The sequence below is a fragment of the Furipterus horrens genome, unplaced genomic scaffold, assembly GCF_987537825.1.
Source record: "Furipterus horrens unplaced genomic scaffold, mFurHor1.1.pri manual_scaffold_6, whole genome shotgun sequence".
Taxonomy (NCBI): Eukaryota; Metazoa; Chordata; class Mammalia; order Chiroptera; family Furipteridae; genus Furipterus; species Furipterus horrens.
In genome coordinates, this window is record NW_028327176.1 from 137053057 (window position 1) to 137076660 (window position 23604).

Genomic DNA, 23604 nt, shown 5'->3' on the forward strand with positions numbered 1-23604 from the left:
CTACCTAAGTTTTCACAGATATTTTGATACTTTTGAATTATTTTTTCACCCTCAAGGAAAATGAATCTTTTTTTTCTTGCTTCTCCCCTGGCTCCCCCTCACCCCTTTTCATTGTCAATTTAAAAGCTGCCTGAAATAGGCACCATGAAAACACTGGGTGGCAGTCCCTCTCCCTCTCAGCCACCAGCACCAGAATGGACTGTTATCAGGAGCGCTCCGACTATGTAACATCATGTTATTTCCCTGCATCTGCTTGCTTCATTGAGACTCTAAATTCTGCTCAAGCTCAGTCTTCTGTAGAGACAGGGCAGCATAGAGCAGCAGAAATAACAGGTTTTCCTAAAAGCACGTGTCCCAGAGCAAAACCATGAGATTTCCTAGGTCAGTCAAAAGCACAAAAACTGGACGTGAAAAATGTGATCAGTGATCCAGTCGATGGGACTAAAGCACAAAACTCTTGGCAAGAGCTGTTTTCAGTAACCTTATCCATGAGTTTCTAAATAGAGATGTGCATCCTGTGATCTTCTCTCTCCCAGACCTATTTTGTGTACCGTCATCATTTATATGTTTCCTGGAATCAAAGCATATGTAAGTTCTAGCATCTGGAGTTTCTGCTATACCCTGTTTCTCTCCTTTTACTTTCCACCCCACCCCATTCAAGGCACGAATTTGTGTTATGGGCTCTGAAGTTGCACACTCAGGCTTGCCTCTAGGTTCCACAGTGTCCCAGCACTGGGATCACGAGTCAGCTCCTTTCTAAACTCCTGAGCACTATTGGGTGGAAAGTAAAGACTATTTTTTTTTTCAATTAATTTTAAAGATTAGAAAAGTCACAATGCAAGACAGTCAGAAATTAATTAAACAGGCAATGTGTGGCAGTATAAACACATATGATGCAAGATATTTAATTAAAATAGCCAACACCATTTGAAGATCCTCAGTTTCCATCAGGAAGAAGCAGGTGATTAAACTAGGTAGCATAAAACATTGTACCGAAGAGGGGGTTATCTATATTTGTGTGTGTGTATATATATAGTATTTTTATTGTTGAGACTATGCCACTAGTAGTCCAGAACTAAAAATAAGCAAACAAATAAAAATAACAAGTAAACTAATAATTAAAAAAAAAATCAAGGACAGATTTTCTAGTCAAATGATTTCACTGCAGAATCCCATGTCCTTTGATATTATTTTTTCTATATCATCAACAGCCTATAAGAGCAAGACATTTTTTTTGAATATTAAGCATTGCAAAATTAAATTAAAAAAATGAATTAATACTGTATAGGCTCTGAAATCATGGGTAATAGTCAGAAGGACTACAATAATTTATTATTCAGGTAAGTTTTTAAAAAATAAGAATGTATAAATCCTTTTAAAACAAATCCTTCTAAATTTAATGTAACTGATTTTGCTGTAAGTCCTGGAGATTCAGCAGTGCACAAAATAGACAAAGCCATGCTCACCTCCCACATTGAGCACCTGACTCTAATTTTACATGAGAAGGTGAGGACATCGTTTCTAATCAATCATTTAAATCCTAAATTATCTGGTATCTTATCTTAGTCATTGGAGGTGCTCAAATTTTTGTTTTAAGTATAAACCAACTGTGCTCACTTTGGCAGCAGATGCACTAAAATTGGAATGAGGTAGAGAAGATTAGCATGGCCTCTGCTAGAGGATGACAAAAAATAATAAAGATAAATACAGTTAAATAAACAAATGCCTTTTTTTCTTTTCTTTTCTCTTTGACCAAGAGATACTTGTTTATAAAAAGCACAATGCCTGCATGTAAAATGGAGAGCCAAAAGATTATTTTAATGCACACTTAGTTATAAAGAAAAACGACATTCAAGTCTATATTATAACATTAATTATACTGTGTAATATTATTTGGGTAGCACATTTCTGGAGGCATTACTACTTTTCTTACTCCTCTGCCTACAATTTAACTTAAATATTTATAATAATAAATGGTAACATTTTAGTTTTACCAGAAAACCAATATTGAAGTTTTTTATATAAAGTGGAAAATATTGCCCATGTGACTCATACATTGTGCCTGTGACTCTAATGCCTTTAACAAGACAGCCTAATGGCCCATTATTGTTTTTAACATGCCACCTTAAAGTAACCTTTCGGCAAGTTTTCTAACATATTTTATCTCAGCCTCCATTTATTTCATTTATATTGACCCTGGTCCCTTTAAAATAGCTGGTTTTTGAGAAACATTGGTTTAAGCAGAGTGTTTCTGCAAAGACTTTAGGATTCTTCCAGTAATTCCACATTGAGGCTGCTTAGTTTTATGGGTAGCAATCTGCTCTTCTTTTGGAATCTGTCAGGATCAGAAAAACACACATTAATCACTTACTATAGGAGCCTGTACCGCTCCCAATGCCCCCTATTTCAAGATACAATTGGACACTTATCAGAAATTACCCACATCCGCACAAGACCTGCACCTCCTTGTCAGATGGTGTTCTTAGAGACCCCACAGGGCTGCCGTATATGTATTCTTTGTTTCCTGATGTACCATAGGGACTCTTTCACTTCCAGACTGAATCTAAACCCTGAAGCGGCTCCCAAAAAGCAATGCAGCTTTTAAAGAGCGTTTGGTCAGCAGCAACAACACCTGCAAAAGACGTCTTTAGACTGAGTAGGCCTAGTAGTGGAAGAGCCAGGGAGATTGTGATTCTAAACTGGACAAGTAGTGTTGTGGGAATTTACAGAGAGATTTAGTTGGTTACTCCCTCCAAGATGTGAAAATACCTTTTGGACTGTCTGACATTGTGTGAAAATGAGTGGTTCCAGGAAATAAATCATTAAACAGAAGACTTCTGGAATAATTTTCTCCAACTGAATGTCTTTACATTGCCGTTACCTTTGAGACTCCTCTAACATTCTGGCCTAGGGTCATAGCCTTTTCATTCCTTTTCCATCTCTAGCAGATAGGATTGTCGATCAGGGAAAAAACACTTCCACATTGCTTTTGGACGTGCAAAACCAGAGCCAGTTAGTAAGAATGCAAATTATTACTTCTCTAAAATATATGATAACTGGATCACTCTTTTTGTTATTGATTGATTGAGTGAGAAAGAAACAACAATTTGTTGTTCCACTTACTGGTATTTATGGATTCATTGGTTGCTTCTTGTATGTGCCCTGACTGGGGATTATATCCAGACAATGCTCTAACCAAATGAGCTACCTGGCGAGGGCTGAATCACTCTTTCTTAGCATACAAGCCAAGCCAAGCACTCAAGAGAAATACACACATTATTTATTAATTGTAGAATATCCTCTCTCTAAAAATATACAAATCTGATTCCTTACACTTTGACTCCTGTCATCTCCAAGATTACTAGATTATTTATAGTATAACTCTTATCCAGATAAAGGTTTTAGTTTGAAAGAGAAAAAAGACAGAAACTTAACACATCTATTTATTTTATTCTACTCACATTTCATTTAAACTTATTTTATTCTATTCAAATCAAAAATTTTAAACTGGAAAGAAAGTAAAGATTTAACATGCAGTAAAAACAATTTACACTGGGAAGTAGTAATCATGTCAAAATAAAATATTAAATTAAAAAATCCTGACACACGAACATTGTTGAAATGTAAATTTAGTATTGTCAAATATGTACCTAGGTAAGATTTTTAAAAAAAGTTATATAAGACACTGACAGTTTGTACTTTTAAAAATTCCTTCAGATAATTTTTAAATAATCTTTTCAATAAAAAAGGTCAAAGAGTACTTTAAATATTGTATATAAGTAGTATATTCAACATAAGCATGCACTAAGTCCTCAACAGTGTTATTGATTAAATAAATGAATAAATAATTGAATAAAAGAGAGAATGAATAAATAAGTTAAATATAAATACATAAGTAAATAAATAAACAAATAAATGGCAGACTAATTCAGGAAAGGTAGTTCTTACCTGGATTCAGTGAAAAAATCAAATCTTGGAATTGAATGAGAAAAATCTGAAAAATAGATACAGAGAAGAATGTGCTATACTAACGTTCAACATGTGGAGGTGAAAATAAGAAAAGTACTTTCCCCAACTGAGATTAAGAAAATAGGAAAACGCTTTTTAAAAATTTATTTATGTGGTTATTTTGAAACTGATATTCAAGGTAAATTAGTTTGGCAGAATAAAGATATAAATTATCAGAAACTTTGTATAGTTTCATAAAACATATAAAAACACTTTTATTTGAGTATTTAATACTCTCCTTGTAATCCAAATTAAAAACTTATATTTAGGTGATCATTGGAGAAAGATTATATTACTAGAGATATTCATTTTAATATTGTTTTTAATGGTTTAAAAATAGAAACAAAAATAAAGCAGACTGAAGAGCTATAAAAAGGCTACATAATAAATAGATTCAATCGTAAAATGTGTAAATAATTTAACAATGAGGTAAAAGTATTAATACTACATTTTTTGGGGGAAAAACAAGTTTCAGAAAAGGTTTGTAATATAATCCACATATGAAAGATGTATATGTTTCTGGGTTTATTCTTTTCTGATTTTTTTATAACAGGGATGTATGACTTTATATCATCCAATGATTTTCTTGTTGAAATTTAATCTACATTTATAAGATTATCTTATCTACTTATGTATGTATCTATTTATTCCTTAGTAGTGCTTGTTTAAAGTTACTGAATTATGCTTTAATCAAGAGTTCTTCATCATTAAAATGGAGCTATTAAGTGCTAGTTCACAATATTGTCACATAGATGATGATATGTAGACAATACTAGAATAGCCCCTAACCAGGTAAAGGGCTCTAGACCTATGAGTTCTCCTTCCTGGCATTCTGTTTATATGATGTTTTTCTAACTGTGCTGAATAGTTTTTAAGAGTGAATAAATCAGAATCTTTCTATCCCTGGTAACATAGTGCCATATGAGGGGGACCCTCACTCCTCCATGAAATTTATTTATTTAAAAATTGTGTATGTATTCTTACAGGTTTAAACTTCAGTCACCTTCAAAATACTCTCCTTTTTATGCAATACACCTATCAAGATATTTTTTTTTTTCCACTGCTCAAAACAGTTTTTAAACTCATTGACTTTTTTGTTTCATCTTTTCTACATCGGCAAACTGTTTCCCTTTGAGGACTTTTTCCATCTGGGGAAACAAACAAGCAAAAAACTGCTTGGGGTCAGATGGGTGAATAGGGAGTCTGGGGCACAGGAGTCATGCTGTTTGTGGTCAAAAACTGCTGAACACGCAGCACGGTGTGCGCAGGTGTGCTCATAAATCAGCCATCATGAAAGGGGCAAACGCATTGAAAGAGTCTTCAGAAAAATTCACTGAAGCCCAATGCAGCCTCTCACAATGGCAGCTGGTGCACTGATACAGATGGGTTCCTAGAAGGCTCACCTAATGGGGGAAACTTGTAGTACAAGGGATCTGCCCTTCAGAAGATAATTGTTGCTGTTGGTTTTTTTTTTTTTTTAACCCCCTCCCCTTGTATAGGTAACAGTTGTTCAATAAATAGTAGAGAGTGTGAATAGAAATTCATCCTAATGAAATTTTAAAACAGCTTTAAATATCCTTGTGGGAGACATACATAAAGTATGCTATTTCCAGGAATACACACACTTTTCTCTTTCCAGATGTCTTTATCTCTCTAAAATAACAGGAACATATTTGTTAATCCTATGGGGAATACACAGCAGTAATCCTGCACATTAGGGATTTTCTAGTTGGTCACCTAACTCCCTTGGTGAGGCAATGGTGAGAACTGCAGAAGAGGCAGGTGAAAACTGCAGAAGAGGCAAGAACAAGGCTCATAAAATGACAGAAGTCAGTGAAAGAGGTTATGCAAATTATTAAATTTATGAAAATAGATTACTTTTTAAGAAATGTGATTCTTTAAAAGAGAGTTTTCCTTATTGATGAAATGAGAGCACTGGCTTTACTAATTGGCTAAAAATTGCCTTCTTGGTCAAGGTGAGAAGGTAGAGAAGGTGTTTTGGGGCAAATTGCCATGGGGCTTTTTTGTTTTTGGTTTGTTTGAGGTATTCCCTTTAAGGCAAGTGAACAAACAAGCAAATCAAAAACTTCCTGAAAGAAGTGAAAAAAAGATCTGTCTACTGAATTTCTTTTTAATTACACAACTCACAGAAACATCTCAGATCAAAGCAGACAACTCGAATCTTATAAATGTATTTTTTAAGGGACGTTAATTCAATGTAATACTCCGATCATAACAAGGTAAAAAATTTGTTTTTCTATTCAGGCATTTAGTTGGCTTAATCAAAGGCATTTACCAGGCTAAAATGGGCTGAGTAATAACGTTAGGGAACAAAATATGCTTTGTTGGAATGAACATGGGTATATTTGAAAGAAACAAACTTTGCTCAAAATCATTAGAGAAACTAACTACAAACTAAATTGAAAAATAATTGCAAGGCCAAGCTTCCACATTTAATCAGATAGCAGCTATCAAGGTCTCAGCTAACAGACTAAATGAATTCTCTAACATTATCAGTAATTGTAGCATCATATTTCACAAAACAACCTAACATAATAGGAATGTGTAAATCTCAACACCATGAGGCATGTTTCTGAGGAATTTATTCTGCATCATATCCTCAACAATAAAAATAAATAAATAAAACAAGATCTAGATCAATAGAACTGTCGCTGAGTCATTGACACTTCTTAATTCTGTTCTCTTCTCACAGATGTGGCACCTGCTGTTGTTTCTGGTTCTGTACTCTCACATGCCTGGGGAGTGATGGCAGAAATTGCAGCAATCCAAGCAGGGTCTGACTGTGTCACAGAGGCCAAAATAGCTTGCACCCTGTCAGTAAGGAGAACTGCCAAGGAAGTGTTCTTAATTCACAATGGACAGGTTCGGAAACTGAAACATGAGCACAGAAGCTGTGTAGGAGGAGGAAGAAGAAGAAATGAGGAGTAGAAGGAAGAAGAAATTGGTAGACTGTAATTTTCTTTTTTTTTTTGGTTAGCAGTACTAGGTTTTGATATACCACTAATGATCTGGATGTTCTAGCCATGATTTTTGAAGACAATGTTTAAAGGCCTCTCTCTGGCTTGACAGTGAAGAGATGCTACTTTGATTCTAGAACAAGGAGGATGTCATTATTTCCAGTGTTATTTTTTTCCTTTTTTACTTATTTGCCTTCCTTCCGTTAACCTCTTTCCCTCTCTTTTTTCTTTCCTTTCCTCCCTTTCTTTCTCGAATTATATAATCACTGAAACAGTAAATCATTTTGAAAGAGAATATTTCCTTATGTGTATGTGCATGGTGGGGGCAGCACAATTTAAGTAACATTTCTTAAATTATATCTTTGCCAATTTTAGATCCTTCCCCTGAGTTACTTTATTTTTAATTTTGTCAGAAATTTGTCATTTTTTACACAAATGAAATAATTTAAATTTTCAAAACTTACAGAAACATATCTACTTATAATACATTTTCCTATCTTAAGCCTTGAGATGATTAAATGTTCTTATATGTAACTAGAAAAAATTAAAATGTTGACTACCTCAACTCTTTTTTAGATAATTATAACAACTTATGTTCAGGGGAAACAGCACACATTTAGCCTTTTGACAATGGGAGAAAATTTTGTTCACCCTTATTTTCCTAAAGCAAAATCTTGTTTCAACAGATATTTGTATAATAAGAACAAAATCTGAACCTCTAGTATAAAGACTGGCAAGAGATGTTTTGCATGTCTTGAGTCTGGATTACATGAATCTAAATTATAAAATGATTTAATGCATAAAATAATCAGCAAGTTATTGTGCTTCAGAAAGAAACCATTTAAACTAGTGCTACTTTCAAAGAATCTTCCAGTCTACAATATATGAAGAATGTGAAAATTACTTTATATGTTCAAAAACTGTCCTTTAATGAGATTAAAAAAAAATAGAGAATTCTAAGTGCACAGCTATTAACTTGCTGATTTCTGATCCCTGACACAGGATGCCATCCTCAACCCAGTGCCTGGCTGCTCAGCATCCTGTTGGAACCGCAGGCTTCCAAAGGTTCCTCTTTACAAATAACAATCAGTTCTGATGGAGGAGACATGAGGAAAGCCAGATATTTTTCACATCGTTACTAGCCTCATTGTTTTGCAAATCAGTGGCATAAAGTAGAACATGTGCAAGAATCCTCTTACAGATTTCTGAATGCTAGGGATTTCAGATATGTGAATTCTTGTTGATTAGCAGTAAATGAATAAACCGCATGGCAAATCATTACCTTTACCAGCTAAGTGGCTGATTTAAATGAAAGATTCCAGGTTATTATTTGAATTCATCAAGATTTGTCCATCTCAAATGATGAGCCTTTCCCTATTTATTTGTCAGTCCATCATTATCCTGGCGTCTGCCACATCTGATCACTAGCTCACTTGAATTGCTCAAAACAGCATTTTGAAAGTATCCTATTTATAGTAGGGATATGTAGGGTAATCCAAAACACTGCCTGCTTTAACATGCTAACCCTCTCCTGGCAAAAAATTCTTCTCAGGAGACTCTTATTTCTGAAATGATCAAGTCCCAAAGCTGAGAGCCACAACAATGAAATAAAAAGTGATTTATCTGTATTTTGACCAGCTATATTCCCACCCTTTGTAATTTGCTTTTACAAATGCAATTATTCATTTTCTTCAGTAGGTGACTAACTTAGTCATATTTCACTTATAGGTATTTAAGATCTGTTTTTTCTGTAATGATTTTTCAGTACTATTTTTTACAAACGTCAAAACCTTGGGTTGTTTATTTGAATCCTGAGTTATCGCTTTAATAATGAGAAGCTCTAATTATAGAATGCAGTCAACGAGGCAGCAGAGAGCTTGCATCCCAATAGAGCTGCTGATATCAAGACTTGTGAAGAGTGCTGGTAAAATGCATTCTTTAATTTCTCCATTTGAACACAGACTGTCTTTAGAGAGATTGCAACAAGCTCTGGAGTAAGAAACTCCTTATCTTGTTTGTACTCTATTCAGATTGAACTTGATCTCAGTTTAGGCAGAGAAGTCACCCGAAGCTTACTGCCCAGTAATTCCTGAAGACTGCACTTTTCACCTAACTGAAATAGCACAGAAAGCAGAGCCTTCACAGACCCTCACCCTCGACGGTTTGTGTGGGCAGAGTGATGCCACTCGACTCTCTTAACACTTTGGTTTGTTACGAATATCCAAGCAATATTAGTTACCGGGAGCACACAAGGGAAGTAGCTGTTTTCCCCTCCCACTTCCCATCTGTTGTGGAAACACACGCAGGTTTTTCCACCACAGGTTAGAACAACCTTGTGTCCTTGGAGCACAGACTGCATTGCAATAGCAGTATGAACCTTCCTCCTACTCCGCAACCCACAAAACTATTTTAAACTGCATTCTGAGAATAACCTTCCCCTGTAATGCTGTTGGAACATAAGCTACCATGTTAAACAGCAATGACATGAGACTGACTAATCGTGGTGAACAGATTGGCTAAATAACTCCTCTTCAGAGCAGGGGCGACTACAAGCCTTGCTCTGTATGTTCTCGGTGGAATGCCCTCACTACACTTTCAGAGTTAAATGGGACAAAACTACTCCTTACCAAGGCAAAGCCTAATCTTATTACTATTTCTTTTTACTTAATACACTCAATATTTTCACTAAATATTTGCTGATTTTTTTACAACAAAAAAATTAAACTCAATTTCTCTATCGATTGTTAAGTTATTGCCTAGTCCATGGATTCAGTGATTAGAAATTACACAGGAGAAATAAAAATGACTTAAAAGATTAGACATAACTATGAAAGAACATTGAGGAAATAGCTGGTTCAATAACAAAGCTGAATTAAAACTCAGGCCTTTCTCCCTCTTTCCTGAATGCACAGTGGTTTAAACGTCGTGTGTCACGTGAGACAAATGAAGTGGATGCTTCCCATCACAGAACTATGAAACCAGCAGCCTAGATTCTATTCTTGGCTTAATCACAGATGATTTGTAGAATCTTTCCTAAATTATTTTTAAACATTTTGCCACATTAAAATGCACTCAATAATAATTTAACTGTCATTCATTTACTTTAAAATACACATTTGTTAGTAAGCAACTGTATGGCAAGTTCAGGAAAACAAGATAGATATAGCCCTTGTGGATCTTACTATGTATTTTGTTCTAATATATTTTTTAGTATCACTTGACTATACAAAAATGATAATGCCTGAACTAAAGCATGGAACACATAACTTCCAATAGTTATAATGTGCAGTTTATTTTGTTTTTTATAATTCTACTTTGAAATTTAATTATAGTTACATTTTCTTAAATAGGCAAATAGAAAACAGAACCTACATATAATATTATTTTACAATTAAATTAAATTTACTATGAAACTTGAAATTAATTGGTAGATATACCAATGTTCATAGCCGTGTTATTTACAATAACTAAGTACTGGAAACAGCCTAAGTGCCCATCTGTAGATGAGTGGATAAAAAACTGCAGTGCATTTACACAACGGAGTACTATGCAGCAGAAAGAAAAAAGGAATTCCTACCCTTCACAACAGCACGGATGGAATTGGAGAGGATTATACTAAATGAAATAAGCCAGGTGGTGAAAGACAAATACCTTATGATCTCATGTATAAGTGGAACCTAATGAACAAAACAAACAAACAAGCAAAATAACCAGAGACATGGAAATAAAGAACACAAACTGACAGTGACCAGAGTGGAGAGGGGAAGGGGTATAATGAGGGAAAAAGGGGAAGGGTCTAGTCAAGGAATGAGTAGAAAGGACCCATGGACATGGACAATGGGGTGGGGATTGACTGTGGGAGCAGAGGGTTGGGCAAGGGAGAGCCATGGAGAAAAAATTGGGACAACTGTAATTGAACAACAATAAAATAAAATAAAGTGGAAAAAAAAAAAAAAGACACCATAGACAAGAATGAGTACACTGCACCCTTTACTGATTCCTCTGGAGACAAATTTGAAAAGAATAGGGACAAATGTTGATTCTGTTGCACATAATATTTGCTTATTTAAGCACTTAAGAGAAAGGAGGCACACTTCACTTTTTCACAGGCTGAATTGATGGTAAAACTGTAAAATCTGAAAGAGAATTAGAATAATAATCATTTTTTCAAGGTGGCTCTTATCTGAAAAACTAAATCTTTGTATCTAAACTTTATGGCTCCACTTAAGCTTCTTAAATCTTACCTTTTCAAAATTAACTCTTCATAATAACTTTTATAATTAATAACTATGCCTTCATCAAAGAAAGATATGGTCATTGATTTTCATTAATTTGCTTAAATCCTTTTACTCTTTGGTATCTCCAAATGGTGCTACCTGGTGAGCCCAGTGCAAACGGGAATTCTCTCGAGTAGCTGTGTCTGGGAAGATTTGAGTTCTAATCTCAAAAGGCTCTTAAATTCTGTTAATTACAAGGGATTAATGAGAATTCATCAATGGAGACCATCTTAATTATACAAAATTGAATCTACATTAATATAGCAATTAATTGTATATGTCAAAACAACTTTAAAATTTTTTCTTTGTATTTATCATGAACCTGAACTTATATGAAATTAAGAAAAATATTAGTTGTGGAAAATTAAACGAAGAAATAAATGAAGAGCAGTATGAACTTTAGTGGTAGCCTTGAATAAAACTTTCCAAAACAATTAGGTGCTAAAAAAAATGAAGTTTTTCAATGACAAGCTTCCTTTTAGCCACATTTGGAATGGGAATAATTTGTACCTCACTGTCACCCATCTTTTCTTCTTTTTTGCCCAGTAATAATGAGGACTATAGACTAATTCAGTATAATAGTTTGGATATTTAGAAACCCTAGTAATTTATTTGAATTTATATTCTATAAACTTATATGCCCCAAATATCTTGTAATGTTAATGGCATTTATCAGGTATTGTAAAAGATATGAATAATAATAATCCATCTAGTTTAGTCCCTTTTCAGCAGAGGAATGATACAAATTAATATTGGCCTGGATGTAATAATCCATTTAGGATGACTCATGAGAGAAATAAAGATGATCTCTCACCCTGCTTTCAAAAAAATTACCTGGCAAGTATTTGTCCACTACTTATTTTTATGCTTTTTAATAAAAGGTCCACTTTAAGGTTCTTTAAACTAAGTAAAATGCTTTGTGTCTCTCTGGAAAAAAAAATCTAAAAATATCAATAGTATCATCATATCAACAATAAACTTAAGTTTACAAAGACCCAGCTTATGCTGTATTTATGGGAGAGGAAAAGATAGGAGTGTATAATGATGCATCAAGTATAATAACTTAAGAAATATGAAAACTAATGTTTATTGAGTGCTGACCAACTACTTTTAAAATATCATTTTTATTTTTACAATTTGTCTTTGAGGCAAACACATAAATTAATCCCGTTTTATAAATGAGGAAACAGAATCCCAAAATGTGTAAAAAAAATCCTGAGATTATACACCTGGGGCATGACAGAAACAGTATTCAAATCCCAGTCTGTTGGTCTGTTTTCCAATAAGCCTACACACTTATTCACTGAGAAATATGGTTTTTATGCATGGGCTAGTGGAAAGTAAACCTAGATAATAGAGGGGTATGAAATGCTAACTTTTCATGATTAAATATATTTTTATTAATTATGAAAATTACCTATGAAGAAATAGTTTTTAATAACAGTAGACCATGTACACCATACATTTTTATTAGTACTTATTCATAAACCAACATCCTCCCTTCTTTTTTTCCAACTTGATCTTTCTCTTCTCTTGTTCCATCACTCTCTCTTATCTTTAACTTATTCACTACTAATGTTAACACAGTGTGAACAGTTATAGCAAGAAGTAAAAAGGTAGAGTTAGTTATATAGCATTTTAAAATTCCAAATTATAGGACCTATTGTTTGGATGACTTTGGGGGGCAAGAAAGTATCTCTCTTACTATTCCTTCGTAGATAGAAGTATGGTAGGGAAGAAAAGTAAAAAAAAATGGGTTCACACAAGTATGGATTAAATTTTAGTTCAACCACCTGCTAGATATAAAAATATGAATAACTAATTACGTGTTTTTAGTTTATAGGTGCACTGAAGCTAATAACACTGTTTATTTTTAATGAGTTAAAAATAGTTTATATATTCAACTTTCAAAAATGCATTGAGTATAACCCAGCAGTGGGATCACTGGTTCAAAAGGAAGTTCCATTTTTAGTTTTTTGAGGAAAGTCCATACTGTTTTCAATCATGGCTGCACCAGTCTTCATTCCCACCAACAGTGCACTAGGGTTGCCTTTTCTCCACATCCTCACCAGCATTTGTTGTTTGTTGATTTGTTGATGATGGCCATTCAGACTAGTGTGATGTGGTATCTCATTGTAGTTTTAATTTGCACCTCTCTGATGGCTAGTGATGTTGAACATCTTTCATGTGCCTATGAGCCTCTGTATGTCCTCCTTGGAGAAGTGTCTTTTGTCCATTTTTTACTATGCAGTAGAAAGAAAGGAGGAACTCCTACCTTTTGCGACAACATGGATGGAACTAGAGAGTATTATGCTTAGTGAAATAAGCCAGGTAGTGAAAGACAAATACTATATGATCTCACCTAATACATGAACCTAATGAACAAAAGAAACAAATGAGCAAAATAGAACCAGTGGCATGTAAACAAGGAACAGACTGACAGTGACTAGGGGGTGGAGGGACAAGGAGGGAAAAAAAAGGGAGGGTCTAGTCTAGGAACTAATATATATGACCCAAAGACATGGACAACAGAGTGGGAATTGACTATGGGAAAGAGGAGAGGTGGATGAAGCAGGGGAGAGCAATTGGGGAAAAATAGGACAACTGTACTAGAACAACAATAAAAAAAAAATGAAAAAAATAAAGTGCATTGAGTACTTACTGTGTCAAGTCCTTTTCTAGGTTGTTAGGATATATCTGAGCAAAATAGACAATTCTTTCACTAGTGGTGGAATTTATATTTCAAAGAGAAGAGATAGAAAAGTCAATAATTGATGTAATGAATAAATAAATAATTCTTATTCTAGAAAGTGATTTAGAAAAAGAAGTAGAGCAGCGTAAGGGACTGGGGAGTGCTGGGTATGGGCCACAACTGCAATTCTTAATATGCAAGGGGCAGGTATCATAGAGAAGGTGACAGAAGTAAAGAAGGATAGGTGGCTGTGTGGACCTCCCAGAGGAAAAGGTACAGCCAGTGCAAAGACTCTGAAGAGGGAGTGCCTTGTGTTAGAAGAACAAGAACCGTGTGGCAGGACATAACCTACAGATATTACGAAGGGTATGGTGATATACATGCTTGCTTCCAAAGAAACACTCAATAAATACAACCGTTACTGTGTTTAAATAAATGTTAAGCTTACAAACAGAATAAGTATTGTGCTGTAACTGAAAAAAAAATAAAGCATAGCATTGTAAATATTTAATTAATACTTGTTGTGTGTCAAACATTGAGCTGATCACTCAAAACCATCTCTCATTTATTCCTCATGAAAGTCCTACATGAAAACTGTCATTCCTATATCCACTATACAGAAGAGGAAACTGAGGCTCTAATAGATTATATAACTTGTCCAGGATCAAAATATTATAAAGTGAAGGAGATATTATCAAAGATCTTAACATAATTCTTTTTAGTTTGATTCTTTTGTACTCTCTATCATATCCTTCCCATAAAATTCATTTAGTACACTGATTGTGGGAAATAAATTATTTTTCCACCAGCACTCCTCTCTATTTCTCTCTTTCATTAGAGATTGAATTTAATTGTTCTCTTGCTATAATTAACTAATTGTGAAGGGATTTTATTTTAAATGTGACTAAGGAACAGTTTTGTGATTTCATTTTCTAAATCATATATTTTAAGTATCCTTTTTATTGTTGGTATTTATCACCTTTCAAGATATTCTTATTTACATTAACATTGGTTTATTCACTCATTCTCTTTTAGATATATTTTTATCTGAATCATTTTACTGTTAAAAAAAGAATTATCATTAGTCTTTGTTAAAAGTTTTATTTAAAATATACAAACATGTAATCAGATTTTAATGTCAGTGTGAAAAGAAAAGCCTGTGTTTAGGGACTCATATAAAATAAAGAAAAGTACAGTTATCTAGTGTTTAAATAATATAAATATTTTAAGTTCTTTCTTTTAAAAAATTATTGTCTTTTCCTATTATCAATTTTATATTTTCAAAATTTACATAGGAACATAGTTTCTCATATATCTTCTAAATCTAGAATCTAATTTATTGATTATAATGTATTATTCCAGGGTTAATATCTATAAATCATAATGTCTCCATGTTCTTCTATTTCCACATAATATTCAAAATTATAATTTAATATTTATGTTCCCCCTAATTTCACCCCTCTAGTTTTTAAGTCTATATGCAAATGACCAAGAAAGAATTTGAAACTTATTATCAGAGGATTTAAACTTCAAGAAAGTATAAAGAACCAAAAATTATATACTTACCAAAAGTATATAAATTTGCTTTAAGGGTATTTAGATATACAGTTGACTTTCCTACTTTTAATTTGCTTCTTTCAGCATGGTTTGGACAAAAATCGTTTTTATTTCCTTAAGCACAGCCGGTATGATTTTTCAGTGTAGTGAGGCCTACATACAATGAAGCCGATTTAGAATCTGCAGTTTTCAATTCAGACATTTGTCATGCTCCTTCCCTGAAGTCAGGGTACAAGTTCTACAAGTTCAAATTCGATTATCTGCATATCCTGATCCCCACTCAGTGACTCATGAACTCATTGCTTATGTCCATTGCTATGGCACCCAGCTATTAAACCATTGACTAATGCAAATTTCAGGGTTTAAGAAAATTAGAAGTTTACCTGATGCAATCCTCTTATTTTACAGAGGAGGAACTTGAAGTTCTCATAAAAGAAAAAACTAGTAATTTGTAACTTTAATCTTAAAACAGTTTAAAAATTGTTATCATATAAATATGTCAACCAGCAACATTTGTTGAATATTTAGCATGTGTAATACACTGAAGTATTCAATTAAATCACGGCAAATGCTTATAATTAAAATGGAAAAAAAATGTGATTTTAGGCAAAATAATCTTTAAGAACATTTATAGTTCTCAAGAATAGAGTACACACACAAAAAAAATCACTTTTTGTGATTTTGTTATCTATAACATTGGAGTATATTAAAACTAGGGGCATTGAGAGGTGAAAAAGCCAAGGTATTATTGAGATGAATCAGTAAAAATTGAAGATCTAAAAAAGTAACTTAAATGTTTAATCAAATACTTTACCCAAAGGACAGGAATATCTATCATGTTATAAATGAGAAAGAAAAAAAGTGACCTCTTGAGTCAGGAAGAAAGGAACTTTTTATTAAAAGAAGAACTTGAACTATTTCATGGCATTGTAACTCTTACTCCTAATAGACTACCGGGGGTAAATCCTGAGCTATGAAGAAAGTAAGGCAACTACAATAAATGAAAAGCTATGCATAATGCCAGCTGATTACCTTTGTAAAAACGTATCTCATTTTAATGTAAATATTATTTTATTTTTACACACTCTCTGTGGCTTGCTCCTGTATTTTTCTGTATTTTTTTTTTTTTTTTTAAACATCTTGAATTAAATAAGGGATATTCGCAAGAGGGATGTTATTCAAGGTGCCACCTAGGTCTTAGTTTGTTTTTGGAAAAAAATCAGTATGGACTGTTGCTAAAAATCCCACTCAATTCTAAAAAAAATTGGCCAGTCACATTATTACAAAATATAACTAGTAGATTTGAATTTTTTCATAAACAAAATGAAGAGTTCTATTGTCTTTCTGCTGTGACATTAGACATTGTTTTATTTTGTCATGTTTACTTCAATTTACATTTTTACATTTCAGAAGCTTCATCTGACCAATTAAAATTTTTAAAATTAAATAAATTTCATTGATAAACTTTTAATACTTATAAAAACTCATATATGGTCACCTCTGTCTTACAGATTAGGAAACTAACTTTTATAGATTAACTAACTTATTCAACTTTACTTAGTATGTAGAATTAAAGAAATTTGAATTCCAGAGGCTATGAACTTTCTAAAAATCTCATATATAAGGATGTCTAGAGAGTAGAAATATGTAGTCAGTCGATAATGACTTCAACTTCATTTTTAGGCAAGCTCTTCAAGAAAGATAGTTAACCTTTTACATTTTTAAAAACAATATCTTAGAAAGAAATGAGCTTGTATTCTTAATTCTCTGACCCACAATGATTACAGGCTCCATTAAGAGGTTCTTGTCGTATAGAAGCAGAAATGTAATCAATGTAGGTTACTGGTCATTCTCCAAAAAGATTAAAAGGTTACTTCAGAGTTAGGAAATACAATTAAACTGCTAAAATAAAACTTGCTTCACTGTGATATATAGTATGTGTCTGGCATAAGAGCAAAATGAATAAAATGAATACTTCACAAAGTTAGAAAATCTAATACATTTTAGCTTTTATCGCACTTTTATATATTGTATCTTTTGTACAACATTGTGCTACTTTTCTTTGGAGTCCTTTCAAAACCACTTTTGCTTTTTAGTATCTAAATTAATATTTATATTTATTCAAACATCGAGTTCTTTACAACAATTATTGCATGTGGGGCTTATGGTAGGTTCTAGGAACACAACTGTGAAACAGATGGGCATGCCTTGTCTACACAGAATTTGTGTTTTATTGGTGGATACAGACAAGGAAATGGTTGAGTACAACATAGGACAGGAAATATGAATGAAAATACATGGCTTTTATAGATGAGAGATCATTCTGGACTTGGCACATTCAGAATTTTTTTAACATGAAACTTGAAGTCTGACAAGTGAAACAAAATTAGCCAAATAATGAGAAAAGGGAAAAGAATCTATTAGGCAGAGAGATTAGAAGAAGTCAAAGAACTAGGTGACTAATGAGATATGGGGAGTAAGAGAGAGAAAAGAGTCAAGCAACTGATAGTAATGCCAATTCAATGTAAGAAAACCTGGGAGAAAAGAGAAGACATTTAGGAGTAGATATATTTACTTTAGTTTTGAACACACTGGGTTTTTGGTGAGATAATTCGAGATAATTAGTTGGAACATTGTGTGTGAGTGTGTGTGTGTGTGTGTGTGTGTGTGGTGTGTAGTTGCTTCTAAGAAACAAATTTTTCACATTTGAGCATTTGTTAAATCCAAATGCATAGCACAAGCACTTGTGATTGCCAACAGGCTTTCTTTCTTGATTTTATGTAAAGTACTGGTGCGTATTACAGTGAATAGTGGCTTAAATTGAATAAAAAATGATATGTCATGGAGTTTTAGTCTCATCCTACAGTATTACCTGTATCCTATATCATTCATAGTCAACTATCAGCCATCAGATATCATTTGTGATATCTTTAGTAAACTTCAAACTCTCCTCACCCCGAAACCAATTCCAACATTCAAGCTACATAACACATTCTAAATCATGATTAGAATCCCCAACAGGAATGCTCCTATCTCATCTTTTAAAGAAGAATGATTTAGAGCTACACTATCATTTAAAACTTTTCTCTCTCTACATCTCCATCTATCTGAAAAAGGGAGTGGTATTATTACCTGAGCAATTGTTCGAGTACCTTGCCATGAATACACCATATCTTACAGGCAGAGCCAGTGTATGTCTCTATGGCTTCCAGACAGCCACCAGTGCCAATTGGCAGTATTCTGAGACTGTGCACACTACCTGCATCAAGATTGCTGGGATTCAGAGTGAATGTCCCCAACATTCTGTTCCATCACCTCTTTTCAATGTATTTTTAAAAAGAACAATACAAAACTCTGAGTAATTTCTTAAATGGCCTCCTTTTTCTAACAACTTTGTGAGATCTCATGATAATAGGGACTTTAGTGTGATAAACTAACATGAAATATATTTCAGGCTCAGTCCCTTGTGAAATTCCAGAGAATGTGCCTAGTTGAAGATTCAAACTTTGGCTGGAATGTTATGCTTGATTTTTTGTGAGTCGTCTTGTATGTAATGTGTCTTCAGTGAGCAGAAAGTTACTTAATAACTAAGGTAAGTTACTTGTAGTTTTATTGTAGCAATAAGTTAAGGTGATTGTATGTGTGCATGTGTGTGTTTCTAGAGATTCAAAGTATCGAAGGATGCCAGACACATTTCGTTTCATCAGGTGGTGGACACACATATAAACATCCTGTTTCGATTGAATGAGTGGAAAGAGAAAAACAAGCAATGTGCTTTGAGGGTACAAACTCACAAAAGATTTAATCTGAAGATGAGAGAGCTTTAAAGAAGAAGGTGTAGCTGAGATATTCTTGATAGGTGGGTGTTTAGGGAGGACATTGCAAGCTGAGGAATTAGGTGCAGATACCTGGGGTCATATTATGTGTCCAGGTAATGACAACAGTCCTCTGTGTTTAGGAACAAGTTTTATTGAAGGCTGAAGTGGGAAATGCTGCTTCAAAGGCTGTTTAAGCAGTTAGGGTCAGATCACTGGGCTGTGCTCAATTGTGTACTAGTTTGTGGAGAACGGAGAAACATGAAGGTTTCTGAGGAATGGGAAGTCATGACTGGACCCACGTGGAGCTCTTACATTGAATAAGACCTTGGTTGTATGCAGTCTTCTGTCATTCCACAAATGAGACTATTGAGGTCCAGAAAGAAAGCTGGTCAGTGCTAGCCTTCTTCAGCCTACTGTATTAGCGTGTGAGAAACAATACATTAGCCTTAATAATGTTATTATTATTGTAAAAATGCATAGGATTTCCAAATGAAAAAGAAATGTTTCAAGGTCCTAATATTTAACTCCACAAACAGATAAAATATTCTTAAGTTAGAGACACATAGGTATTTTGATAACAGAAGAAATTTCCATAGTACAACTCATAGATGTTATGATATATTGAAGGCTTGGAATTCTACATTGTGTAACTGGATTGCTTAATTTATTCCTGGTCCCCACCCTCCAACTTTCATTCTAATGAGTCAGAATAAGATACATATCTCACAATAAATTATTTGAGTAAAAAAAGAAAAAACTGGTTGAACATACTAACTATCCAAGCTTATATATGAAAAAACAAAAACTACATATGTGTAAATTTGGTGTGATAAGTGGCCAAGTAGAAGAGAAAGAAAAGAAATTGTATTTTACTTCTGTTTTGACCACTTGTTCTAACAATTCTTGCTTTATCCTTCAATCTTAATTAACCTTTTTCCTATTTAATACATAGTTTATAAGCATGAACTTTTAGCAATATAGCATTATTAAGTCTGATATAAAACTTATTTTGTCCTGTTGTAAGATGTATACAGAGTTATATTAGTTAGCTTAGGCTACAACAAGAAGACACTATAAAGTTGGTGGCATAAACAACAGAAATTTATCTTCTCCCAATTTTGTAGTGGAAATCTGAATTGAGGGTGCATAAATTGATAAATGCAGTGAAGGGAATGTGCAGAAAGTTTATGGTAAATAGATTAAAATCTAGCTTGCATGGGAAGGTACAAAGGTCAGAAAATCCTCTTTGGTAAGAAGCACTCTGAATATTGTCGAGCAGTCTTTGTGTGTGATGTATCGTTATACTCCTGTTGCTTTCAATATTTTTTCCTGCCCCATTGGCTTTTGAAAATTTGACTAGAATATGTCTTGGTGTGAATTTCTTTGAAATTCTCCTGCTATGAGCTTACTTATCTTTTTGAATGTGTGCACTAATGTGTTTCACCAAATTTAGGAAGTTTCTGGCCATTATTCCTCAAATATGCTTCATATCTTTTTCTTTGTTTTTCCTTTCCTTTTTGGAACTCCCATTATGCATATGTTGGTATACATAATGGTATCCCACTATTTGAAAGGCTCTGTTTGTTTTTCTTTGCATTCCTCAGAAGAGATAATATCTGTTAACCTATCCTTAAGGTTACTGATCCTTTCTTTCACAAGTTTATATCTAATGCTGAGCCACTCTAATGAACATTTTATTTCAGTTTTTGACTTTCTAACTTCAGAATATCTGTTTGATATTTTTATAATTCTTGACTGTACTGATATTTTCAATTTGGTGGGACATTATTGTCATATTGTAATATTTTTAAAAATATTGATTCACTTAGTTCTTTAAATATAATTATAATAACTGATTTAATAACTTTGGCAGGTCCCAAATCTGACCACAATAAGATCAATTTCTAATATTGTTTTATTTCTGTGTATATTTCCTGTTTCTTAGAAGTCATTTATTTTGCTGAAAACTGAGCATTTTAGAGAATATGATACGGGGCAAAAAAAGTAGGTTTACAGTTATTTGTATGGAAAACAATTCAATAATTAATAAATAATTATCGTCGTCGTCGGCAGCAGTCTGTCTCGAGAGACGATGGTGTAGCTTCTTAAGAGTTTATCTGCACCGCCGAGAATGGCTGTGCAGTCCAACTCGGGAGTGACACGGTATCTGTCTCCTCCCGTGTTGAATCGACATCTTGCGATGACGCTGGAGTGTCCTCTCCAGTGAAGCTGAAGCTACAGAGCCTGGGCAGGGTGATATGGAGGGTCTGCTGTTGCCCATGCAGCAGACCCCCCCTCTCTTCGCAGCTGAAGGGTCCAAGGGAAAGACGGAGTCAATACAGCTTGGCTTCAGGTGCGCCGCAGGAGTTGCCGGTGTTGACTACAACGTCAAACCGCCTTAGGGACTCCGGCTCCGGATTTTCTGTCGGAGTTTACTCCCTTAGCCTTTCCCCTGAAGAGGTATGCCGCAAGGCAGCGGAGGTTTTTTGGAGTCAGAGTTTTCCTTCTCTGAATAAATAATTATACAGGAATCAAATCTGTGTGTTGCGCACTTAAAACTGTAAACTTATTTTTGCAGCACCCTATATAATGTGGCAACTATGGAAATCAAATTCTACCCTCTGCAGTGTTTGTTGTTGTTACTGTCCCTTTTTTGATTGTTTGTTTAGTTAGTGATTTTCTTGACTAATTCTATGAAGTCTGCATTTCATGAAGCATGTGCAATGGCACTGAAACAAAAGATAGCTCAGTGCCAGAGAAGAACATAAAGAAGATAAATAAAATTGGAGTGCAAAAATGGAATGATAAGGTCACAAAAATAATTTTGTACATGACAACAAAATATGGGCAATGACTACAGGGTAATAAGAAAGTAACATGGCAGGATCTAACTAGAAAAATCACTCAGGCTGCTCTACGGAGGATTGGTAAATATGATAAGAGAGCCCTGGCTGATGTGTCTAAGTTGGTTTTAACATCATCCCATAGTTCGAGAGGTCACGGGTTCAAATCCCAGTCAGGGCACATACCCAGGTTGTGTGTTTGATCCCTGGTTGGGGAGCCTGTGAGAAGTTGATTGTAAAGTTTATGTGAAAATGCAAAGGACCAAAGATGGCCAAAACAATTTTAAAATACAAAAACAAACTTAGATAACTGGTACTCTCTGATTTTAAGGCTCACTATAAAAGTACAATAAGCAAGGCAATACAGCTTGGGCTATGCTAAAATAAAAAAACAAATGAAGATCAACCTAGAAAATTCCCTAAACAAGTAAAACCAATTTAGTCATACAAGCATTAGCCTATTTTGCAAGACTAGCTTGACTTGGATCATTTATTGCTTATGTCTCTAGAAATCATAAACAAAATTGAAATGCTTCTCAAGGTTGATCTGGAATAACCAATGAAAATTCCAATATTAAAACCAATAATGTAATGACCAAGAAGTTACTGCTTTCTGACTATGTAAGCTGCTTATTAACAACATACTTTTAAGCTTCACTTCATGTTTTGATTTGAGTGCCCTCAGTTTGCAAACTGTCTCTTTGGTTTGTGTTCAATAATCTTCTACTAATTACTACTTCAGTGGTTTATTGGTTTTATTTTGATTATTTATGGACCTTTGACAGCATAAAGACAAACAACTAGATCAGTTCAATAGAAGCAGACCTGTGCATATACAATGTGGGACAAAAGTGAGCTTACAGTTGTAAGTACACAAAACATGGAGTTTATTCTTGTATTACTATTTATTAATTTTTGTATTGTTTTCCATACAAGCAACTATAAACTTACTTTTGCTCCACCTCATGTAAATAATTTTCATTAGTATTTCCAAGATAATTTAATAGAGAAAAGATAGTTTATAACACCTAATGGTTAAAAAATTGATATACATATGCAAAATAAAAGAATATTAACTCATATTACACCATACACAAATTTTAACACTAATGGATTATAATCCTAATAAAAAAAGACAAAAATATAAAACATTATAGGAAAAATAAGTAAACATAAAAGAAAGTTTTTATTTCTTTGGGATAAAGATTTCTTGGATTAAAAGAAGTAATAAATTGATAATTTAGCCTTCATAAAAATTAAATGATAATTCTCCTCAAGAAATACTGTTTAAAAAATAAGAAGACAAGCTATTGACTGGGAGAAAATATTTGTTATAAACTTCTGATTAACGACTTTATCCTGAATAGATGTTATTTGTTATAAAACATAAATATTAGGAAACAATCAACCCAATAAAAACGAACAAAACAT

At 33.7% G+C, this 23604-nt stretch overlaps 1 non-coding gene across 1 annotated transcript; it reads left to right on the top strand.

Moving 5' to 3' along the window:
• Positions 1–1609: 1609 nt before the first annotated feature.
• LOC150007480 (U6 spliceosomal RNA) lies at positions 1610–1717 on the top strand. The gene has a single exon (XR_016512086.1). It is a non-coding gene; the product is annotated as a U6 spliceosomal RNA (small nuclear RNA).
• The last annotated feature ends 21887 nt before the right edge of the window (positions 1718–23604 follow it).